The 8,188-nt window shown below is 37.0% G+C and overlaps 1 pseudogene; it reads right to left on the reverse strand.

The window, feature by feature from the left end:
* Positions 1 to 4,496: 4,496 nt before the first annotated feature.
* LOC121220244 (uncharacterized) lies at positions 4,497 to 7,828 on the reverse strand (annotated as a pseudogene).
* Positions 7,829 to 8,188: the final 360 nt, after the last annotated feature.

Genomic DNA, 8,188 nt, shown 5'->3' on the forward strand with positions numbered 1-8,188 from the left:
TTCATCTTCTGTAGCGACCTAAAAATTTGGTGTACGGACGCTAATTGAAGTGATTATTAAAAATTTGAAAATTGAATCTCGACTTTATTTGAAAAGGAGTCGCCACCGATCTTTTTTCCAGGTGTGATCGGACACCTACAAAATTCTCTTTTCAGAAGAAAAATTTATTTTTAAACTTTTCTAAAAAAGAGGCAATTTTAGGTCCACGTAAAAATCCAGAGAAAATTAGGGTTCGGGAGTCGGTTACGCGCGAGGAAGGTATTAGCACCCTCGCGACGCCCAAAATTGGTATCTCGTAAAACGCGCGTTGTCTTAATTTTCAAAAATACAAGTTCAATTTAATATTTAATTGTGATCCGATTGAAACTTGAGAAAACCCTTTTTTTTTGTTTTTAAACACGAGAACTTTGAAACAAAATAATAATTTTTGAAAACACGAAGATTTTTGAAACACGAAAATTTTTTGAAAACACGAAAACACAAATTTTTTTTAACACGGGAATTTTTGAAAACACGACAGTTTTTGAAACATGAGAATTTTTTTTAAAACACAAAATTTTATTTTGAAAACACAAAAATTTTGATAAATTATGAAACACGAGGATTTTTTTTTGAAACGCGGAAATTTATGAAACAAGGTTAATTTTTTGAAAACACGAAAATTTTTGAAAGACGAGAATTTTTTGAAAACACGGAGATTTATAAAACACGAAAGTTTTTTTTGAAAACAAGAAAATTTTCAAAATACGAGAATTTTTGAAAACAGGGGAAATTTTTGAAAACATGAAAAATTTTGAAACACTAGAATTTTGAAAACACGAAGATTTTTTAAACATGAAAATTTTTGAAAACACGAGGATTTTTTGAAATACAAACATTTTAGAAACATGAAAATTTTTAAAACATGACAATTTTTTTGAAACACGAGGAATTTATTTTTTAAAACATAAAAAATTTTAAAACACGAGAATTTGTGAAACACGAGAATTGTTGAAAAAAATAAAAAATTTTGAAAATACGAAATTTTTTAAACACGAAAATTTTAGAAATGTGGAAATTTTTTAAAAAAAACACGAAAAATTTTGAAAAATGGAATTTTTTGAAAACACGAAAATTTTTGAAAACACGAAAATTTTTCTGATTTTTCATTAAGCACGTATCGCATTTAACACTAATCGGTGATATTCACTCAATATAGCAATGAAATCAACGAATTAGTGTCAAATCGATTCGTTACCTTATTTTTGAAAACACGAGAAATTTTTTTGAAGACACGAAAATTTCGAAACGCGAAGATTTTTTTTTGAAAATACGAATTTTTTTGAATATTTTTCGATTTTAAAAGGGTGTATCGATTTTAACGCGAATCGGTGATATTCACCCAACATAGCGATGAAATCAACGAGTTCATGTTAAATCGATTCGTTGCCTTATTTATTCAAAGTATTTAAAATAAAATAAAATAAAAATTGAATTAAATTAAATTAAATTAAAAATATAAATGCCAAAATATAAAAATGCATAAAATACTAATAATATTAAAACGGAAGAAAATACGAGCATTAAATTAAAATTAAAAAAACGAAATTACCGAAAAATCTCGAGACACAAGCTTCGCCGAACGGGTAACACAAAATTGAACCCCTTTTTTTCTTGTTTTTTCTTTTTTTCTTTTTCTCTCTTTTTCTTTTTTTCTCTTTTTTTTCTGCTGGGCTGGCCGGTTGGGCTGCTGGCTTGGGCCTGGCCTGCTGGTGTGGGTGGTCTGCTACTGCGCTGGGCCTGCATTTGGGCTGCTTCTTTCTTCTTCTTTTTTCTGCTTCTTTCTTCTTCTTTTTTTTGCTGCTTTTTTTTTGCTTTGGTTTTTTTTTGGGCAGGCCTGCTGGGCCTGCTGCTGCGCTGGGCCTGCATTTGGGCTGCTTCTTTCTTCTTCTTTTTTCTGCTTCTTTCTTCTTTTTTTACTGCTTTTTTTTGCTTTGGTTTTTTTTGGGCAGGCCTGCTACTGCTGGGCCTGTTGGGTCGGTTCGCGGGTTGAATCCGGGTCGGGTCGACCCGATATATTATTTTTTATTTTTTTCTCTTTTTTCTTTCCCCTTTTTTCTTTTTTTTTTCTTTCTTCTCTTCTTCTTCCTTCCCTCTTTCGGCTCTAGCCTCTTTCACCGCCGCTGCCACTTGCGTCGATCTCCTCCGCCCTCGGTGGCTGTGGTCGGGCTCTCCTCTTCTCTTTCTCCTCTTTCTTTTTTGCTGCTGAAATTTTTTTTGAAACTTTCTTTTTCTCTTTTTTTTTGATTCGTGGGGGTCTTTTGATTTTTGGAGTTTAAACTCCTTTTTATAGTTGGTTTTGCTTCTTTTTTGCAGGTAGCAAGTGGGGAAGGAGCAGCCACCCATGTTTGTGGCCTGAAAATCTGGGAAGTGGGTGCCCCAAATCACGTAACCTGTCTGAAGGACCAAATCACAAATGCAGCAAAACTTCTGGGGCTAAATGTAATTTTTAGAAAATTTAGGATTAAAATGAAATTTAATGAAAGTTTAGGGGTCTAGGTGAAATTTAAAGAAAGTTTAAGGGTCAAAATGAAATTTAGGAAAAGTTTAGGGGTCAAAATGCAATTTTTATTTTTTAAAATTTTTTTTTTTGAAATTTTGAAAATTAAACACAAATTCTAGTCGGATAAAAATTTAGTGCTTACAACTACCCCTCTTTGCTCATTATTGTGAAACAAGGATAGTGCAAAGACTTAAAAGCACTAAATTTTGTTCAATTGTCCAATCTTTATTCTTTACTCGGCATGTGATCCTGAGCTCAACTCATTTCTCGCAATATGAATTGACTCTTTAAAACTAGACATTAAAAATAGAAATTGAAAATAGCTCAGCACGTGAGCCAAGGCTCAACTTACTTCTCGCAATATGAGTTGATTTTTGAAAACAGAATTTGCAAAAGGCTCAACTCACCTCTCGCAATATGAGTTGATTTTTTGAAAAATAGAAAAAGGCTCAACTCACCTCTCGCAATATGAGTTGGTTTTTGAAAAATAGAAATTAAAAGGCTCAACTCACCTCTCGCAATATGAGTTGATTTTTGAAAAACAGAAATTGAAAAGTTGAAATTGAAAATACCTCTTGTGCCCTGAGGCTCAACTCACCTCTTGCAATATGAGTTGATTTTTTTTTGAAATTTAAAAATACCTCAACGTGTCTTGGGGCTCAACTCATTTCTCGCAATATGAGTTGATTTTGAAAAACAAAAATTAAAAGGCTTAACTCACCTCTCGCAATATAAGTCAATTTAAAACATAAACTAAAAATACCTCGGCGTGCCCCGAGGCTCAACTCACTTCTCGCAATATGAGTTGATTTTTTTAAAAAATTTAAAAATACCTCAACGTGTCTTGAGGCTCAACTCATTTCTCGCAATATGAGTTGATTTTGAAAAACAAAAATTAAAAGGCTTAACTCACCTCTCGCAATATGAGTCAATTTAAAACATAAACTAAAAATACCTCGGCGTGCCCCGAGGCTCAACTCACTTCTCGCAATATGAGTTGATTTTTTTAAAAAAATTTAAAAATACCTCAACGTGTCTTGAGGCTCAACTCATTTCTCGCAATATGAGTTGATTTTCCTTGGAAAGCATGAATATTAAACATCAAAATACCAAAACCAATCCTTTGGTAGAACTCGGGTATCTTTTCCTTTGATTCAGTGCGACTCTCATTCAAGATTTCTTGCTTTACTGGATTACCTGTATATGCCATGCATGATGTCATCATGATATGCACATGTTTGTCTTAAATGCCTTTATGCCTACATGATTATGCAGTGCTCCTTAAGCATATTGGTCGTATGTCATTTTCGCCATGATTGTTGAGGATCTGCGTTCATTGCTTTGATTCTCGACCTTCTCTTCAGGCCTCATACCTGTCTTCGAGCTTTACGAGTAATCGACGTTTCTCAGATATCACCATTTTTGCCCTTGGTTAAACTTTGTTCTTGCTTTGAAGATCTTGCACTTATCAAATTCTTATCCGGGTAATGCTTGACATTTCTTTTGTTTAGAGTATGTCATTTCACTATTTATCATTAAATAAACACATAATGAGATGCATGAAAATGGTCAGGTAGGGACACAAAGGATATCTCATATTCCTTTATTTCAAGTGTGGCAAACAAAGAAAGTTAACCAATGAGAGTAAAAATGTCAAAAAGAAAGAAAAGGTCGTATTCAACGGATACAAATGCTCTAGATATTCAACACATGAACTCTTCCACGTTCCTCAATCAATAATCTTTTCGAGTATGGCTTCTTGCGTAGAAAATTTCGAACTTTCAGAAGTGCTTCAAATACTGTAGTCTTACTACTTGACCTATCGTTCGACCGCCAGGTTTGTTTCATTAGGACGCCCTCTCGGGTTTTCATCCTAATCTTTTTGTACTAATCAAGACGCCCTTTTCGGGTTTTTGCCCCCTTTTTTTTTAGATGCCCTTTCTGGGTTTTCATCTTAAGCATAATATTTCTTCAACGCATCCGAATTCACCGGATTCGGTAACTCCTTCCCATCCATCTCGGTAAGGATTAAAGCTCCTCCTGAGAATGCCTTTTTTACAACGTATGGTCCTTCCCAATTTGGTGCCCATTTTCCTTGCAGGTCTTTTTGTATTGGGAGAATCTTTCTCAGAACGAGTTCTCCTTCATGGAACTCTCTTGGTTGTACCTTCTTGTCATGGGCTGCGATCATTCTCTTTTGGTACATTTGCCCATGACAAATTGCCCTTAGACGTTTTTCTTCAATGAGGTTCAACTGATCATATCGAACTCGAACCCATTCTGCTTCTTCTAACTTTGATTCCATCAATACTCGCAGAGAGGGGATCTCAACCTCGATAGGTAGCACAGCTTCCATTCCATAGACTAGAGAGAAAGGAGTTGCTCTCATAGATGTTCGCACAGATGTGCGATATGCAAACAAAGCAAATGGAAGTTTCTCGTGCCAATCTTTATATGTCTCAGTCATTTTCCCAATGATCCTCTTAATATTCTTGTTAGCTGCTTCAACAGCCCCGTTCATCTTTGGGCGATAGGGCGAGGAATTATGATGCTTTATTTGGAACTGCTCGCACACTTCTTTCATCATCTTATTGTTCAGATTCGTGGCATTATCTGAGATGATTCTTTCAGGCAAACCATATCGGCAAATGATTTCCTTTTTCAAAAACTTGCACACTGCAGTCTTCGTCACATTGGCAAACGAAGCGGCTTCAATCCATTTTGTGAAGTAATCGATAACCACAAAAATGAATCGATGTCCATTTGAAGCTTTTGGAGAAATTGGACCTATGACATCCATGCCCCACATAGAAAAAGGCCACGGAGAAGTCATGACATGAAGGGGTGAAGGGGCTACATGAATTTTATCGCCGTAGATTTGACATTTGTGGCATTTTCTGGCAAAATTGATGCAGTCACTTTCCATTGTCAGCCAATAATAACTGAGTCTCATGATCTTTCTGGCCATATTGAAACCATTGGCATGCGTTCCGCAAATTCCCTCATGGACCTCTTCAAGTATTTTTCTGGTTTCAACATCATCCACACATCTCAAAAGCATCTGATCCTTTCCTCTTTTATACAGGATATCCCCATCAAGAACAAATCCCGCTGCCATTCTTCTAATTGTTCTTTTATCGTTCTCATTCGCTTGTTCGGGATACCTTTGATTCTTGATATATTCTAAGATATCATGGAACCAATGCCGTCCGTCTACTTCTTTCTCAATGCTACAACAGTGTGCAGGGACCTCGTATATGCTCATTTTGAGGGGCATTATTTCTGCTTCTCTACTTGCTTTGAACATTGAAGCCAAAGTGGCTAGGGCATCAGCCAGTTGGTTCTCTTCTCGTGGGAAGTAATGAAAAGTTATTTCTTTGAATTCCTTGATCAATCCAGCCACTAAATCGCTGTACTTAATCAATTTTGAGTCCCTCACTTTCCATTCTCCACAGATTTGGTAAATCACTAGGGCTGAGTCCCCGTACACCTCCAAGATCTCGATGTTTCGTTCGATAGCTGCACGAAGCCCCATGATACAGGCCTCATATTCTGCGATATTATTGGTACAGAAGAAGTTCAGTCTTGCAGTGAACGGATAATGATTCCCATCTGGTGATACCAGGATTGCTCCAATTCCATGCCCTAAAGCATTTGACGCACCATCAAAGCACATCTTCCATGACTTCTCTTTGATGACTCAGATTCTATTTCTGTGATGCACATTAAGTCTTCGTCTGGGAAATCGAATCTTAAAGGCTCATATTCCTCTGTCGTTCGAGTTGCTAAGAAGTCAGCTATTGCGCTCCCTTTTATTGACTTCTGACTTACATAGGCAATGTCATATTCCGAAAGGAGGAGCTGCCATCGTGCCATTCTTCCTGATAGTGCCGGCGATTCCATCATGTATTTTATTGGGTCCAGCTTTGAAATTAGCCATGTCGTGTGATACAACATATATTGTCTGAGTCTCCGAGCTACCCAAACCAGAGCGCAACAATATTTCTCAACGGACGTATATTTTGCCTCATATTCAGTGAACTTTTTGCTGAGGCAGTAGATCGCCTTTTCTTTCTTTCCTGACTCGTCATGTTGTCCCAGTACGCAACCCATTAAACTTTCGAACACTGTCAGATACAAAATTAATGGTCTTCCCGGAGTTGGCGGTACTAGCACTGGAGGACTGGACAAATATTGTTTTATCTTATCAAAGGTCACTTGGCATTTCTCGTTCCATTCTCCCGGGTTATGTTTTCGAAGAAGCCGAAAGATTGGCTCGCATTGGTTGGTAAGTTGAGCGATAAATCGGGCGATGTAATTTAATCTCCCTAAAAATCCTCTAACTTCCTTTTGTGTGCGCGGAGGTGGTAATTCTTGGATGGCTTTTATTTTATCTGGATCAACTTCGATACCTCTTTCACTAACAATGAAGCCTAGCAACTTTCCCGAGGTAGCCCCGAATGTACATTTGGCTGGATTAAGCTTTAGCTGAAACTTTCTCAGCCTTTTGAACAACTTCTTGAGGTTCATTACATGCTCTTCTTCTCCTCGAGATTTAGCAATCATATCATCGACGTAGACCTCTATTTCTTTATGCATCATGTCATGGAATAACGTCACCATAACCCTCTGATATGTTGCCCCAGCATTCTTTAACCCGAATGGCATCACCTTGTAGCAGAACGTTCCCCACATTGTTATGAAGGTAGTTTTTTCCATATCCTCAGAAGCCATCTTGATCTGATTATACCCCGAGAATCCATCCATGAAAGAAAACAATGAATGTTTTGCTGTGTTGTCCACCAACGTGTCAATATGTGGCAAGGGAAAATTATCTTTTGGGCTTGCTCGATTCAGGTCACGATAATCCACGCACATTCGTACTTTTCCATCTTTCTTTGGTACCGGGACTATGTTAGCCACCCATTCTGGATATTTGGAGGCTTGTAGGAAGCCAGCGTCAAATTGCTTCTTGACTTCCTCTTTTATTTTCAACAGCATTTCGGGCCTCATCCGTCTTAATTTTTGCTGGATGGGCTTGCATTCTGGCTTTAATGGGAGCTTATGGACCACTAAATCTTCATCTAGCCCTGGCATGTCCTGGTATGACCACGCGAAAACATCTTTGTATTCGCGGAGTAAAGTGATCAAACTACGCCTGGTACTTTCTGAAATAGAAGTCCCAATCTTCACTTCTTGTTTCCTCTCTTTAGTGCTCAAATTTATTGTTTCTACAGATTCTTCATGAGGCAAAACCTGTTTATCCTCTTGTTCCACCATTCTTAACAATTCAGGAGACGAGACATAATCTTCAGCATTTTCTTCGGCTTCAAATTCTCCTAAGCAAACAGCCTTCTCAACATCAATTTCAAGATTCGTAACGGGCTTATTCATGTCGTCAATATCTGAGCACCTGAAAGTTGAATGGAAAAGGAAGCTATCGGGGGACATCCAAGTATTGGAAACAACAAACAAAATGTTATGTCATGGCAATGAGGCAAATGTAAGGATAGGCTATGAAATGAGAAAATGATTATGAAATTAGTGATAATGCGAAAAATCATGACAAAATACATCTTCATTGAAATTCATTTAAATGATAAAGAGCGAATGCAAACTCTTACAAAAGAACTCTATTATATCTAA

Source organism: Gossypium hirsutum, chromosome D08, assembly GCF_007990345.1.
Source record: "Gossypium hirsutum isolate 1008001.06 chromosome D08, Gossypium_hirsutum_v2.1, whole genome shotgun sequence".
Classification (NCBI taxonomy): Eukaryota; Viridiplantae; Streptophyta; class Magnoliopsida; order Malvales; family Malvaceae; genus Gossypium; species Gossypium hirsutum.